Source organism: Oncorhynchus keta, chromosome 11 (assembly GCF_023373465.1).
Source record: "Oncorhynchus keta strain PuntledgeMale-10-30-2019 chromosome 11, Oket_V2, whole genome shotgun sequence".
NCBI classification, from domain to species: Eukaryota; Metazoa; Chordata; class Actinopteri; order Salmoniformes; family Salmonidae; genus Oncorhynchus; species Oncorhynchus keta.
Window position 1 is genome coordinate 9,155,707 of NC_068431.1, and position 17,615 is coordinate 9,173,321.

Here is a 17,615-nt window from a genome sequence, read left to right on the forward strand (position 1 = left end):
ACTGTGGTTCCTCTGACTATACTGTGGTTCCTCTGACTATACTGTGGTTCCTCTGACTATACTGTGGTTCCTCTGACTATACTGTGGTTCCTCTGACTATACTGTGGTTCCTCTGACTATAATGTGGTTCCTCTGACTATACTGTGGTTCCTCTGACTATACTGTGGTTCCTCTGACTATACTGTGGTTCCTCTGACTATAATGTGGTTCCTCTGACTATAATGTGGTTCCTCTGACTATAATGTGGTTCCTCTGACTATACTGTGGTTCCTCTGACTATACTGTGGTTCCTCTGACTATACTGTGGTTCCTCTGACTATAATGTGGTTCCTCTGACTATAATGTGGTTCCTCTGACTATAATGTGGTTCCTCTGACTATAATGTGGTTCCTCTGACTATAATGTGGTTCCTCTGACTATACTGTGGTTCCTCTGACTATAATGTGGTTCCTCTGACTATACTGTGGTTCCTCTGACTATACTGTGGTTCCTCTGACTATAATGTGGTTCCTCTGACTATACTGTGGTTCCTCTGACTATACTGTGGTTCCTCTGACTATAATGTGGTTCCTCTGACTATACTGTGGTTCCTCTGACTATACTGTGGTTCCTCTGACTATAATGTGGTTCCTCTGACTATAATGTGGTTCCTCTGACATCTGACTATACTGTGGTTCCTCTGACCATACTGTGGTTCCTCTGACTGTGGTTCCTCTGACTATAAAGTGTTCATGACTATAATGTGGTTCCTCTGACTATAATGTGATTCCTCTGACTATACTGTGGTTCCTCTGACTATACTGTGGTTCCTCTGACTATACTGTGGTTCCTCTGACTATACTGTGGTTCCTCTGACTATACTGTGGTTCCTCTGACTATACTGTGGTTCCTCTGACTATAATGTGGTTCCTCTGACTATAATGTGGTTCCTCTGACTATAATGTGGTTCCTCTGACTATAATGTGGTTCCTCTGACTATAATGTGGTTCCTCTGACTATAATGTGGTTCCTCTGACTATAATGTGGTTCCTCTGACTATAACGTGGTTCCTCTGACTATACTGTGGTTCCTCTGACCTCTGACTATACTGTGGTTCCTCTGACTATACTGTGGTTCCTCTGACTATAAAGTGGTTCATCTGACTATGCTGTGGTTCCTCTGACTATAATGTGGTTCCTCTGACTATAACGTGGTTCCTCTGACTATAATGTGGTTCCACTGACTATAACATGGTTCCTCTGACTATACTGTGGTTCCTCTGACCTCTGACTATACTGTGGTTCCTCTGACTATACTGTGGTTCCTCTGACTATAAAGTGGTTCATCTGACTATAATGTGGTTCCTCTGACTATACTGTGGTTCATCTGACTATACTATGGTTCCTCTGATGTGGTTCCTCTGACTATAATGTGGTTCCTCTGACTATAATGTGGTTCCTCTGACTATACTGTGGTTCCTCTGACTATACTGTGGTTCCTCTGACTATACTGTGGTTTCCTCTGACTATAATGTGGTTCCTCTGACTATACTGTGGTTCCTCTGACTATACTGTGGTTCCTCTGACTATATGTGGTTCCTCTGACTATACTGTGGTTCCTCTCTGACTATAATGTGGTTCCTCTGACTATAATGTGGTTCCTCTGACTATAATGTGGTTCCTCCTCTGACTATACTGTGGTTCCTCTGACTATACTGTGGTTCCTCTGACACCTGACTATACTGTGGTTCCTCTGACTATACTGTGGTTCCTCTGACTATAATGTGGTTCCTCTGACTATAATGTGGTTCCTCTGACTATAATGTGGTTCCTCTGACTATACTGTGGTTCCTCTGACTATAATGTGGTTCCTATACTGTGGTTCCTATACTGGTTCCTCTGACCATACTATGTGGTTCCCTTCTGTGGTTCCTCTGACTATACTGTGGTTCCTCTGACTATAATGTGGTTCCTCTGACTGTGGTTCCTCTGACTATAATGTGGTTCTCTGACTATACTACTGTGGTTCCTCCTCTGACTATATGCTGTGGTTCCTCTGATACTCTGACTATACTGTGGTTCCTCTGACTATACTGTGGTTCCTCTGACTATAACTATAATGTGGTTCCTCTGACTATAATGTGGTTCCTCTGACTATAATGTGGTTCCACTGACTATAACATGGTTCCTCTGACTATACTGTGGTTCCTCTGACCTCTGACTATACTGTGGTTCCTCTGACTATACTGTGGTTCCTCTGACTATAATGTGGTTCCTCTGACTATAACGTGGTTCCTCTGACTATAACGTGGTTCCTCTGACTATAATGTGGTTCCTCTGACCTCTGACTATACTGTGGTTCCTCTGACTATAAAGTGGTTCATCTGACTATACTGTGGTTCCTCTGACTATACTATGGTTCCTCTGACCTCTGACTATAATGTGGTTCCTCTGACTATACTATGGTTCCTCTGACCTCTGACTATAATGTGGTTCCTCTGACTATACTGTGGTTCCTCTGACTATAATGTGGTTCCTCTGACTATACTGTGGTTCCTCTGACTATAATGTGGTTCCTCTGACTATAATGTGGTTCCTCTGACTATAATGTGGTTCCTCTGACATCTGACTATACTGTGGTTCCTCTGACTATACTGTGGTTCCTCTGACTATAATGTGGTTCCTCTGACTATACTGTGGTTCCTCTGACCTTTGACTATACTGTGGTTCCTCTGACCTCTGGCCATACTGTGGTTCCTCTGACTATAATGTGGTTCCTCTGACCTCTGACTATAATGTGGTTCTTCTGACTATACTATGGTTCCTCTGACCTCTGACTATGCTGTGGTTCCTCTGAACTCTGACTATACTGTGGTTCCTCTGACTATACTGTGGTTCCTCTGACTATAATGTGGTTCCTCTGACCATAATGTGGTTCCTCTGACTATACTGTGGTTCCTCTGACTATAATGTGGTTCCTCTGACTATACTGTGGTTCCTCTGACTATAATGTGGTTCCTCTGACTATACGTGGTTCCTCTGACTATACTGTGGTTCCTCTGATGTGGTTCCTCTGACTATAATGTGGTTCCTCTGACTATACTGTGGTTCCTCTGACTATAATGTGGTTCCTCTGACTATAATGTGGTTCCTCTGACTATAATGTGGTTCCTCTGACTATAATGTGGTTCCTCTGACCTCTGACTATAATGTGGTTCCTCTGACTATACCGTGGTTCCTCTGACTATACTGTGGTTCCTCTGACTATACTGTGGTTCCCCTGACCTCTGACTATAATGTGGTTCCTCTGACTATACCGTGGTTCCTCTGACTATACTGTGGTTCCTCTGACTATACTGTGTTTCCTCTGACTATAATGTGGTTCCTCTGACTATAATGTGGTTCCTCTGACTATAATGTGGTTCCTCTTACATCTGACTATACTGTGGTTCCTCTGACTATACTGTGGTTCCTCTGACATCTGACTATACTGTGGTTCCTCTGACTATACTGTGGTTCCTCTGACTATAATGTGGTTCCTCTGACTATAATGTGGTTCCTCTGACTATAATGTGGTTCCTCTGACTATAATGTGGTTCCTCTGACATCTGACTATACTGTGGTTACTCTGACTATACTGTGGTTCCTCTGACCATACTATGGTTCCTCTCACCTCTGACTATACTGTGGTTCCTCTGACTATAATGTGGTTCCTCTGACCTCTGACTATAATGTGGTTCTTCTGACTATACTATGGTTCCTCTGACCTCTGACTATGCTGTGGTTCCTCTGAACTCTGACTATACAGTGGTTCCTCTGACTATACTGTGGTTCCTCTGACTATAACGTGGTTCCTCTGACTATAATGTGGTTCCACTGACTATAACATGGTTCCTCTGACTATACTGTGGTTCCTCTGACCTCTGACTATACTGTGGTTCCTCTGACTATACTGTGGTTCCTCTGACTATAATGTGGTTCCTCTGACTATAACGTGGTTCCTCTGACTATAACGTGGTTCCTCTGACTATAATGTGGTTCCTCTGACTATACTGTGGTTCCTCTGACTATACTGTGGTTCCTCTGACTATACTGTGGTTCCTCTGACTATACTATGGTTCCTCTGACCTCTGACTATAATGTGGTTCCTCTGACTATACTATGGTTCCTCTGACCTCTGACTATAATGTGGTTCCTCTGACTATACTGTGGTTCCTCTGACTATACTGTGGTTCCTCTGACCTCTGACTATAATGTGGTTCCTCTGACTATACTGTGGTTCCTCTGACTATACTGTGGTTCCTCTGACTATAATGTGGTTCCTCTGACTATAATGTGGTTCCTCTGACTATAATGTGGTTCCTCTGACATCTGACTATACTGTGGTTCCTCTGACTATACTGTGGTTCCTCTGACTATAATGTGGTTCCTCTGACTATACTGTGGTTCCTCTGACCTTTGACTATACTGTGGTTCCTCTGACCTCTGGCCATACTGTGGTTCCTCTGACTATAATGTGGTTCCTCTGACTATATGTGGTTCCTCTGACTATACTGTGGTTCCTCTGACCTCTGACTACTGTGGTTCCTCTGACTATACTGTGGTTCCTCTGACTATACTGTGGTTCCTCTGACTATAATGTGGTTCCTCTGACTATAATGTGGTTCCTCTGACTATACTGTGGTTCCTCTGACTATAATGTGGTTCCTCTGACTATACTGTGGTTCCTCTGACTATAATGTGGTTCCTCTGACTATAATGTGGTTCCTCTGACTATACTGTGGTTCCTCTGACTATACTGTGGTTCCTCTGACTATACTGTGGTTCCTCTGACTATAATGTGGTTCCTCTGACTATAATGTGGTTCCTCTGACTATAATGTGGTTCCTCTGACTATACTGTGGTTCCTCTGACTGATACTGTGGTTCCTCTGACTATACTGTGGTTCCTCTGACTATACTGTGGTTCCTCTGACTATAACGTGGTTCCTCTGACTATAATGTGGTTCCCTCTGACTATAACTGTGGTTCCTCTGACTATACTGTGGTTCCTTGACCTCTGACTATACTGTGGTTCCTCTGACTATACTGTGGTTCCTCTGACTATAATGTGGTTCCTCTGACTATAACGTGGTTCCTCTGACTATAACGTGGTTCCTCTGACTATACTGTGGTTCCTCTCCTCTGACTATACTGTGGTTCCTCTGACTATACTGTGGTTCCTCTGACTATACTGTGGTTCCTCTGACTATACTATATGGTTGGTTCCTCTGACTATAATGTGGTTCCTCTGACTATACTGGTTCCTCTGTTCCTCTGACTATAATGTGGTTCCTCTGACTATACTGTGGTTCCTCTGACTATACTGTGGTTCCTCTGACTATACTGTGGTTCCTCTGACTCTGACTATACTGTGGTTCCTCTGACTATAATGTGGTTCCTCTGACTATAATGTGGTTCCTCTGACTATACTGTGGTTCCTCTGATCTGAATATACTGTGGTTCCTCTGAACTCTATACTGTGGTTCCTCTGACTATAATGTGGTTCCTCTGACTATACTGTGGTTCCTCTGACCTCTGACTATAATGTGGTTCCTCTGACTATACTGTGGTTCCTCTGACTATACTGTGGTTCCTCTGACTATAATGTGGTTCCTCTGACTATAATGTGGTTCCTCTGACTATAATGTGGTTCCTCTGACATCTGACTATACTGTGGTTCCTCTGACTATACTGTGGTTACTCTGACTATAATGTGGTTCCTCTGACTATACTGTGGTTCCTCTGACTATACTGTGGTTCCTCTGACCTCTGGCCATACTGTGGTTCCTCTGACTATAATGTGGTTCCTCTGACCTCTGACTATAATGTGGTTCTTCTGACTATACTATGGTTCCTCTGACCTCTGACTATGCTGTGGTTCCTCTGAACTCTGACTATACTGTGGTTCCTCTGACTATACTGTGGTTCCTCTGACTATAATGTGGTTCCTCTGACCATAATGTGGTTCCTCTGACTATACTGTGGTTCCTCTGACTATAACGTGGTTCCTCTGACTATACTGTGGTTCCTCTGACTATAATGTGGTTCCTCTGACTATAACGTGGTTCCTCTGACTATACTGTGGTTCCTCTGACTATAATGTGGTTCCTCTGACTATAATGTGGTTCCTCTGACTATACTGTGGTTCCTCTGACTATAATGTGGTTCCTCTGACTATAATGTGGTTCCTCTGACTATAATGTGGTTCCTCTGACTATAATGTGGTTCCTCTGACTATAACATGGTTCCTCTGACTATACTGTGGTTCCTCTGACTATAATGTGGTTCCTCTGACTATAATGTGGTTCCTCTGACTATAATGTGGTTCCTCTGACTATAATGTGGTTCCTCTGACTATAATGTGGTTCCTCTGACTATAATGTGGTTCCTCTGACTATACTGTGGTTCCTCTGACTATAATGTGGTTCCTCTGACTATAACGTGGTTCCTCTGACTATAATGTGGTTCCTCTGACTATAACATGGTTCCTCTGACTATACTGTGGTTCCTCTGAATGTGGTTCCTCTGACTATACTGTGGTTCCTCTGACTATACTGTGGTTCCTCTGACTATAATGTGATTCCTCTGACTATAATGTGGTTCCTCTGACTATAACATGGTTCCTCTGACTATACTGTGGTTCCTCTGACTATAATGTGGTTCCTCTGACTATACTGTGGTTCCTCTATATGTGGTTCCTCTGACTATAATGTGGTTCCTCTGACTATAATGTGGTTCCTCTGACTATAATGTGATTCCTCTGACTATAATGTGGTTCCTCTGACTATAACATGGTTCCTCTGACTATAATGTGATTCCTCTGACTATAATGTGGTTCCTCTGACTATAATGTGATTCCTCTGACTATAACATGGTTCCTCTGACTATACTGTGGTTCCTCTGACTATAATGTGGTTCCTCTGACTATACTGTGGTTCCACTGACTATAACATGGTTCCTCTGACTATAATGTGATTCCTCTGACTATAATGTGGTTCCTCTGACTATAACATGGTTCCTCTGACTATACTGTGGTTCCTCTGACTATAATGTGGTTCCTCTGACTATAACGTGGTTCCTCTGACTATAATGTGGTTCCACTGACTATAACATGGTTCCTCTGACTATACTGTGATTCCTCTGACCTCTGACTATACTGTGGTTCCTCTGACTATAATGTGGTTCCTCTGACTATAATGTGGTTCCTCTGACTATAATGTGGTTCCTCTGACTATAACGTGGTTCCTCTGACTATACTGTGGTTCCTCTGACTATAATGTGGTTCCTCTGACTATACTGTGGTTCCTCTGACTATACTGTGGTTCCTCTGACTATACTGTGGTTCCTCTGACTATACTGTGGTTCCTCTGACTATACTGTGGTTCCTCTGACTATAATGTGGTTCCTCTGACTATAACGTGGTTCCTCTGACTATAATGTGGTTCCACTGACTATAACATGGTTCCTCTGACTATACTGTGATTCCTCTGACCTCTGACTATACTGTGGTTCCTCTGACTATACCGTGGTTCCTCTGACTATAATGTGGTTCCTCTGACTATAACGTGGTTCCTCTGACTATAATGTGGTTCCTCTGACCTCTGACTATACTGTGGTTCCTCTGACCTCTATACTGTGGTTCCTCTGACTATAAAGTGGTTCATCTGACTATACTGTGGTTTCTCTGACTATAAAGTGGTTAATCTGACTATAATGTGGTTCCTCTGACTATACTATGGTTCCTCTGACCTCTGACTATAATGTGGTTCCTCTGACTATACTGTGGTTCCTCTGAACTCTGACTATACTGTGGTTCCTCTGACTATACTATGTTTCCTCTGACCTCTGACTATAATGTGGTTCCTCTGACTATAATGTGGTTCTTCTGACTATACTATGGTTCCTCTGACCTCTGACTATGCTGTGGTTCCTCTGAACTCTGACTATACTGTGGTTCCTCTGACTATACTGTGGTTCCTCTGACTATAATGTGGTTCCTCTGACTATAATGTGGTTCCTCTGACTATACTGTGGTTCCTCTCCTCTGACTATACTGTGGTTCCTCTGACTATACTGTGGTTCCTCTGACTATAATGTGGTTCCTCTGACTATAACTGTGGTTCCTCTGACTATACTGTGGTTCCTCTGACTATAATGTGGTTCCTCTGACTATACTGTGGTTCCTCTGACTATACTGTGGTTCCTCTGACTATAATGTGGTTCCTCTGACTATAATGTGGTTCCTCTGACTATAATGTGGTTCCTCTGACTATAATGTGGTTCCTCTGACTATACTGTGGTTCCTCTGACTATACTGTGGTTCCTCTGACTATAATGTGGTTCCTCTGACTATAATGTGGTTCCTCTGACTATAATGTGGTTCCTCTGACTATAATGTGATTCCTCTGACTATAATGTGGTTCCTCTGACTATACTGTGGTTCCTCTGACTATAATGTGGTTCCTCTGACTATAACGTGGTTCCTCTGACTATAATGTGGTTCCACTGACTATAACATGGTTCCTCTGACTATACTATGATTCCTCTGACCTCTGACTATACTGTGGTTCCTCTGACTATACTGTGGTTCCTCTGACTATAATGTGATTCCTCTGACTATAATGTGGTTCCTCTGACTATAACATGGTTCCTCTGACTATACTGTGGTTCCTCTGACTATAATGTGGTTCCTCTGACTATACTGTGGTTCCTCTGACTATAATGTGGTTCCTCTGACTATAATGTGGTTCCTCTGACTATAATGTGGTTCCTCTGACTATAATGTGGTTCCTCTGACTATAATGTGATTCCTCTGACTATAATGTGGTTCCTCTGACTATAACATGGTTCCTCTGACTATAATGTGATTCCTCTGACTATAATGTGGTTCCTCTGACTATAATGTGATTCCTCTGACTATAACATGGTTCCTCTGACTATACTGTGGTTCCTCTGACTATAATGTGGTTCCTCTGACTATACTGTGGTTCCACTGACTATAACATGGTTCCTCTGACTATAATGTGATTCCTCTGACTATAATGTGGTTCCTCTGACTATAATATGGTTCCTCTGACTATACTGTGGTTCCTCTGACTATAATGTGGTTCCTCTGACTATACTGTGGTTCCTCTGACTATAATGTGGACTGACTATAACATGGTTCCTCTGACTATACTGTGTTCCTCTGACCTCTGACTATACTGTGGTTCCTCTGACTATAATGTGGTTCCTCTGACTATAATGTGTTCCTCTGACTATAATGTGGTTCCTCTGACTATAATGTGGTTCCTCTGACTATACTGTGGTTCCTCTGACTATAATGTGGTTCCTCTGACTATACTGTGGTTCCTCTGACTATACTGTGGTTCCTCTGACTATACTGTGGTTCCTCTGACTATACTGTGGTTCCTCTGACTATACTGTGGTTCCTCCTCTGTGGTTCCTCTGACTAATGTGGTTCCTCTGACTATGTGGTTCCTCTGACTATAATGTGGTTCCTCTGACTATAACATGGTTCCTCTGACTATACTGTGGTTCCTCTGACCTCTGACTATACTGTGGTTCCTCTGACTATACTGTGGTTCCTCTGACTATAATGTGGTTCCTCTGACTATAATGTGGTTCCTCTGACTATAATGTGGTTCCTCTGACCTCTGACTATACTGTGGTTCCTCTGACTATACTGTGGTTCCTCTGACCTCTGACTATACTGTGGTTCCTCTGACTATACTGTGGTTACTCTGACTATACTGTGGTTCCTCTGACTATACTGTGGTTCCTCTGACCTCTGACTATAATGTGGTTCCTCTGACTATACTGTGGTTCCTCTGAACTCTGACTATACTGTGGTTCCTCTGACTATACTATGTTTCCTCTGACCTCTGACTATAATGTGGTTCCTCTGACTATACTGTGGTTCCCCTGACCTCTGACTATAATGTGGTTCCTCTGGCTATACTGTGGTTCCTCTGACTATACTGTGGTTCCTCTGACTATAATGTGGTTCCTCTGACTATAATGTGGTTCCTCTGACTATAATGTGGCTCCTCTGACTATAATGTGGTTCATCTGACTATACTATGGTTCCTCTGACCTCTGGCCATACTGTGGTTCCTCTGACTATAATGTGGTTCCTCTGACCTCTGACTATAATGTGGTTCTTCTGACTATACTGTGGTTCCTCTGACCTCTGACTATAATGTGATTCCTCTGACCATACTGTGGTTCCTCTGACTATACTGTGGTTCCCCTGACCTCTGACTATAATGTGGTTCCTCTGACTATACTGTGGTTCCTCTCACTATACTGTGGTTCCTCTGACTATAATGTGGTTCCTCTGACTATAATGTGGTTCCTCTGGCTATAATGTGGGTCCTCTGACATCTGACTATACTGTGGTTCCTCTGACCATACTATGGTTCCTCTCACCTCTGACTATACTGTGGTTCCTCTGACTATACTGTGGTTCCTCTGACCTTTGACTATACTGTGGTTCCTCTGACTATAATGTGGTTCCTCTGACCTCTGACTATGCTGTGGTTCCTCTGACTATAATGTGGTTCTTTTGACTATACTATGGTTCCTCTGACTATAACGTGGTTCCTCTGACTATAATGTGGTTCCTCTGACCTCTGACTATACTGTGGTTCCTCTGACTATACTGTGGTTCCTCTGACTATAACGTGGTTCCTCTGACTATAATGTGGTTCCTCTGACTATAATGTGGTTCCTCTGACTATACTGTGGTTCCTCTGACCTCTGACTATAATGTGGTTCCTCTGACTATACTGTGGTTCCTCTGACTATACTGTGGTTCCTCTGACTATGCTGTGGTTCCTCTGACCTCTGACTATAATGTGGTTCCTCTGAATATATTGTGGTTCCTCTGACCTCTGACTATAATGTGGTTCCTCTGACTATACTGTGGTTCCTCTATGCTGTGGTTCCTCTGACCTCTGACTATAATGTGGTTCCTCTGACTATATTGTGGTTCCTCTGACTATACTGTGGTTCCTCTGACCTCTGACTATACTGTGGTTCCTCTGACCTCTGACTATAATGTGGTTCCTCTGACTATACTGGGTTTCCTCTGACGATACTGTGGTTCCTCTGACTATACTGTGGTTCCTCTGACTATACTGTGGTTCCTCTGACGATACTGTGGTTCCTCTGACTATACTGTGGTTCCTCTGACTATACTGTGGTTCCTCTGACCTCTGACTATAATGTGGTTCCTCTGACTATAATGTGGTTCCTCTGACTATACTGTGGTTCCTCTGACCATACTGTGGTTCCTCTGACTATAATGTGGTTCCTCTGACTACACTGTGGTTCCTCTGACTATCCTGTGGTTCCTCTGACCATACTGTGGTTCCTCTGACTATACTGTGGTTCCTCTGACCTCTGACTATACTGTGGTTCCTCTGACTATACTGTGGTTCCTCTGACCATAATGTGGTTCCTCTGAATATACTGTGGTTCCTCTGACCATACTGTGGTTCCTCTGACCATAATGTGGTTTTTCTGACTATACTGTGGTTCCTCTGACTATACTGTGGTTCCTCTGACTATACTGTGGTTCCTCTGACTATACTGTGGTTCCTCTGACTATACTGTGGTTCCTCTGACTATAATGTGGTTCCTCTGACTATACTGTGGTTCCTCTGACTATAATGTGGTTCCTCTGACTATACTGTGGTTCCTCTGACTATACTGTGGTTCCTCTGACTATAATGTGGTTCCTCTGACCTCTGACTATACTGTGGTTCCTCTGACTATATACTGTGGTTCCTCTGACTATAATGTGGTTCCTCTGACTATAATGTGGTTCCTCTGACTATACTGTGGTTCCTCTGACTATACTGTGGTTCCTCTGACTATAATGTGGTTCCTCTGACCAGACTCTGGTCCCTCTGACCATACTGTGGTTCCTCTGACCTCTGACCATACTGTGGTTCCTCTGACCTCTGACCATACTGTGGTTCCTCTGACCTCTGACCATACTGTGGTTCCTCTGACCTCTGACCATACTGTGGTTCCTCTGACCTCTGACCATACTGTGGTTCCTCTGACCTCTGACCATACTGGGGTTCCTCTGACCTCTGACCATACTGTGGTTATTTGGTAGTTAACTGTCTGAGAGCAGTCCACTGTCTGAGAGCAGTCCACTGTCTGAGAGCAGTCCACTGTCTGAGAGCAGTCCACTGTCTGAGAGCAGTCCACTGTCTGAGAGCAGTCCACTGTCTGAGAGCAGTCCACTGCAGCAGTGTGATGAGACACTCACAGCTGAGTGCTTGGCCAGGCCCCAGCCTTACACGCGGGACATCCCCAATGCATCACCGTGGAGACGGGACGTCCGGAATGCATCACCATGGAGACGGGACGTCCCCAATGCATCACTGTCGGTCTCAACCACTCGGCATGGTCAGCCAACTCCCCTGTCAGTCTAAAAAGCCTTTCCATGTCACTCTGTAAGGCCGGACTCCAGGCTCTCTCTCCCCACATTGGATAAGGTCCATTTCAGATGGTCCCATCCCATCACAAGGCCTCTGATGCAGCCTATCTACCACTGAAATCATCCTCGGGACCCTTGTCTCGGCAGACAGGAATGGTCCGGAACGATCTTGGTTTACTTGAGTTGTTAAATCTGATCATTAAAACAGGATTCATTGAATTCTTCACTGATCCAATGGGATGTAATCACGGCTAAAAGAGCATGCAGTACCAATGGGTGTTAAAGGAGACCATGTTCATCTGCCCTTCATAGTACTGTGTGGTGCCGGCTAGCTGCCTTGTCACTACCCTGCGGCCTGCATAGAAGGACTCACGCAGGCTTTGGAACGAAGGGACTGGATTTGGTATGTCTTTGTGGATAGACAACAGCTGGGAGTAACGTTGAGTTAAAAGAAATCTTCGTTACCCTGAGACCCAACATGAGAGATTTGGCATGCAATGCTATGACCGTTAAAATCAAAAGCTTTACTGTTTTGCCGCAGGGTAGGTCCCATAATGTTTTACTCTCAGGATCAGTAATGACTATATAGTCGGGGTTGGGGGTCAATACCATTTCATTTTCAGTCAATTCAGAAAGTAAACCAAATTCTAATTACAAATTTTCCTAATTGAAAAGCATTGAAGGTGAATTGGACTTTCAGTGTACTTCCTGAATTGATGGAATTGACCCCAATCCTGACTAATAACTTTGGCTTAATGTCTCATGTAAAACTAGTTAGGCCTCACATAGAACAGCTGTGTGGTTCAGTGCCATGCATGAGGCCAACAAGCACAGCAAGCAGCAGGGGTGGCTGCATTCATTCTGTAGTATCTTCAGCTTGGGCCTCTCATTCTCCTTATAAGTCCCCCCTTTCATTGCTTTGTACATTTGCTGTAAACTACTCCATTTTCAGCAGTCCTAACTTTGACTCTTGGAATTCTTGCAGCATAGCTAGCTTGTCAAAAAACAAAAACAAAAAGGACGTTAGAAGTTTCACATCTCACCCCTATGGGAAGCCAGGCTCGGCCCCAAAGAGAGGAGATAAGATCAGATGTCAGACAGAAGATCCTCTGCAGCGTCATGGTAACAGCGTGGGGGGGGGACATCTGAGGCCTTTTCACTCTTCCTCCTACTGAGTGAGTACAACAGCAAATTAAAGTCCGATTCTTTCACTACATTTCATAAGACGTAAACACTGTCAGTATCCACTATGATGGACATTGAAAGCACGGTCGGTATCCACTATGATGGACATTGGGAAAAAACGGGCCAACTAGGTCTTTGAAGAGATGATCAAAGAGGAGTCTTTGATGGTGAGGCTTAGATTCTTTAAGGCCACACTCCTTCCCCTGATTACACCATCGTCCTAGAATCATCTTCAAGCCCGTCAAAAAGTTTTTTTGGGGGGGGTTGGGGAGATCTAATACTTTAAGGGGTACTTTGGGATTTTGGCAATGAAACCCCGCATCTACTTTCCCAGAGTCAGATGAACTCCTGGGATACCATTTTATTTCTCTACATTCAGTATGAATGAAGTTAGCGGTAGCGTCCTAGCTGTTACCATGGACTTCAAGGTATTGCGCTAACGCTCAGTTAGTAATTGCACTAACGCTAGTCAGCAACTTCCTCCAAATTGCACGCAGAGACATTGTGTAAGTAACCCCACTGGTGCCACCTTTTGGCACTACTGTCATGGAATTCAACATCAAAGTCTGTGGCTTTAAGGAAAGTTCCTAATCTACATTTGATGTTTTCATGAATTAATTATGGGATTCCATTGACAATTTCTTGTTTACAGAGACCAGAGTCTGGTGTGGAAACGGAGGCTTGGGACCAGCTCTCGCATAGTTAGTCAAAAAATAACATTGCAGACAGACGGTCCCAGAGCAACAGGCTTTTTTAACTTACATTGCATGTTTATGTTTGTGTTTTTTTTTATCTATAGGGATTCACTATCATGTAAAGTGATATTTCTGTGGTTTGGTGTTGGTGCTGTTTTGTTCAGTACTTTAGTTTGTTACAGGTGTTAAAGTGCTTACCAGGGCTTTTTACCAAGGCTTTTTTTTACAAGGGCTTTTTTTTACCAGGGCTTTTCTTTTTTTACCAGGGCTTTTTTTTATACCAGGTTTTTTTTTATACCAGGGCTTTTTTTTACCAGGGCTTTTTTTTACCAGGGCTTTTTTTTCTTTTCGTTTTTTTATTTTACCAGGGCTTTTTTTTACCAGGGCTTTTTTTACCAGGGCTTTTTTTTACCAGGGCTTTTTTTTTACCAGGGCTTTTTTTTAAGTACGGCAGCTTCTCTTGACATGACAACAACGTCATAGAGAGGCTTTTATTCTCTATTTTGGTTAGGCCAGGGTGGGACTAGGGTGGGCATTCTAGTTTAATTATTTCTACGTTTTGGCCCGGGTATGGTTCTCAATCAGGGACAGCTGTCTATCGTTGTCTCTGATTGGGAATCATACTTAGGCAGCCTTTTTTCCCCCACCTGTGTTTTGTGGGAAGTTGTTTTCTGTCTAGTTTATGCACCTTACAGAACGGTTTCGGTTTTCCCCCTCTTGTTTATTTTTGTTTGATCAAATAAAATCATGAACGCTTACCACGCCGCGCTTTGGTCCGATCCTCAATATCGACGAGAGCCGTGACAACAACTGATAGTCACAAGGGGAAGTACAAGACGCTGGTCGTGTCACTGTTATGAAGGACTGAAAGACATGCATTCTGATCTCACTGACTCAATTCCCCTGTGTACGAGGTACAATTACGCCTGCTGAAAACGAACGTCTAAACAGTTGTGTATATAGAGCTGGCCATTATTGATGTAATCAAAACTAGCATTTCCCATTTGTGATTCATGCAATATATTGAACATCAATGTACATGCAAGGTTGTGAACCTGTAGGCCTGTAATTCTGCCTGTGTAATGTGTTTCTGAGTACCTCTTACATAATTGAACAGGACCAATTATGTGCCTTGCAGTGCAGTGAAAATGTTTCTTAGTCCACAGGTGAGAATTGTGAGCCCCCCCCCCCTCGACTACAAAATACCCAGATCTGTCAAGAATCCTCACTTGTGATCCTAACAAGAAGGGAAGGTATAGTAGATTGTTCTGAGAGCCATAGAAACCCGCTGTCTGTGAAGCGTCCATAAGCTTCGTGTTAATTCTGCTGCAGGTGTGCTCCAAGGGCCAAAGCTCCCTGTTGGAAGAGTGACGTGTCCTCCAAAATTAGAGTGGCTTGCTAATTGAGAGGCAGTCTCCCCACACCTGGGGCCTCGTTTCTAAAACCGTGCATATGTACAAAATATACCCCCAAAATGTGTGTGCCAGTTTTCAGGCAAAAGTTGGCATTTATACAAATTTAACTTGCCGTGAGAATTTGCTCACCTCCCCTGCAATATCATAGGCAGTGTGGTTTATAGGTTCATACTGGTATACAGTCGAATTTAACAGGTGAACACTTGATATTTTATATTGTAATTGCATAAAAAAAAATTGTAGCCTGCCATAGACAATGTTTCACAATTCGTGGGCAGTCCATCATATTTGGGTTGTGGAAAAAGTCGATGCGAAACATTGTTGAATATAAACGTTCTGCTGACAGGTCCACAATAATGTTCCGTTGTTTTCACAAACTGACAGTCCTTTTCCATATATAGCAAAAAATGACCGCTAACGATTACAACAGCCAACACAGTAAATAGACTGGTAACAGTATCGGTAGGCTGGTAGGCTGGTAGGCTGCAGTATTGTGTGCGATAGGAGCAAGACATCATTGCCTATTTGAGAGTCTATAACAAGGCAGAGCAATTGATACAAACAAGTGCTTCAAATGAAACCTGAGATGACTGCATTAAAATATCCATTGAGTGGACAAAACATTAGGAACACCTTTCTAATGTTGAGTTGCACCCCTTTTTCCCTCAGAAGAGCCTCAATTCATCAGGGCAGGGACTCTACAAAGTGTTTCGAAAACGTTCCACTGGGATGCTGGTCCATGTTGACTCCAAATGCTTCCCACAGTTGTGTGAAGCTGGCTGGATGTCCTTTGGGTGGTGGACCGTTCTTGATACACACAGGAAACTGTTGAGCGTGAAATAACCCAGCAGTGTTGCAGTTTTTTGACACAAACCGGTGCGCCTGGCACATACTACCATACCCCCATTCAAAGGCACTTAAATATTTTTTTGTCTCGCCCATTCACCCTCTGAATGGCATACATACACAATCCATTTCTCAATTATCTCAAGGATTAGAAGTCCTTTTTTTGTTGTTGACCTGTCTCCTCCCCTTCATCTACACCGGTGATGGTGAAACTGGCGGCCAGCAGCCTAGGTAGGTCTGCAGAGCCCTCGTGAAAATATATAATACATATATATAAAATACATAAGATGCAATTTCAACATTTTTGTTGTGAATCAGCAGTTACTCAATTAGACCATGTCAGATGTTGTGTTGTTGTTGTTGATTGTTAGATTAATCTAGAATCCAGCTATCTAAACTTATTAGTAGACATGGTTGAATTACCGACCTGGGTGGGGGCCCATTGATCATCAGTTATCATATTAAAAACTGCAGACATTTGTGGGTAGATTGATAAGTGATAAATGTATTTAATCCATTTTAGATTAAGGCTTTTAACATAACAAAATGTGGAAAAAAAATCAAAGGGTCTGAATACTTTCCAAATGCACAGTATGTATTCCATGCGCAAAGTTGATAAATCAAAATTTTTTGAGTGCACATTCTTTTCAGAAATGGTGCACTCAGATATTTAGTGTTACATTTACGGAACCGTTATAAAATGAGGCCCATGAGCAGGAGGAGGAGGTGTCTCATCCCTGTCATGAATGTGTGTAATACACATCAATGTCTGTGACACTATAGAAGCTCCCTACAGGGCAGTGAACACTCTGTCCCTCTGCTACTCACAGTGACAGCAGAACCACTGCCAGGGGTGCCTTGTCTGACTCACATGAGAAAATGGAGGTTCTTTCATTGCCACGTCAAGGTATCTCTCCTGCTTCCAGAAGCTTCTATAATTTAGAGGATGCCGAGAGTAAAGGTGTCAGAACGCTTCAGTTTAGCTGGCGCCTAGCCGA

At 43.2% G+C, this 17,615-nt stretch overlaps 1 long non-coding RNA gene across 1 annotated transcript in view; it reads right to left on the reverse strand.

The window, feature by feature from the left end:
- The window catches only part of LOC127933062 (uncharacterized), a 40,580-nt gene extending 26,421 nt beyond the window's left edge, over window positions 1-14,159 (reverse strand). Inside the window, exon 1 of the long non-coding RNA XR_008147073.1 lies at window positions 13,520-14,159. This is a non-coding gene — a long non-coding RNA (uncharacterized LOC127933062). The remainder of the gene's footprint in view (window positions 1-13,519) is intronic.
- Window positions 14,160-17,615: the final 3,456 nt, after the last annotated feature.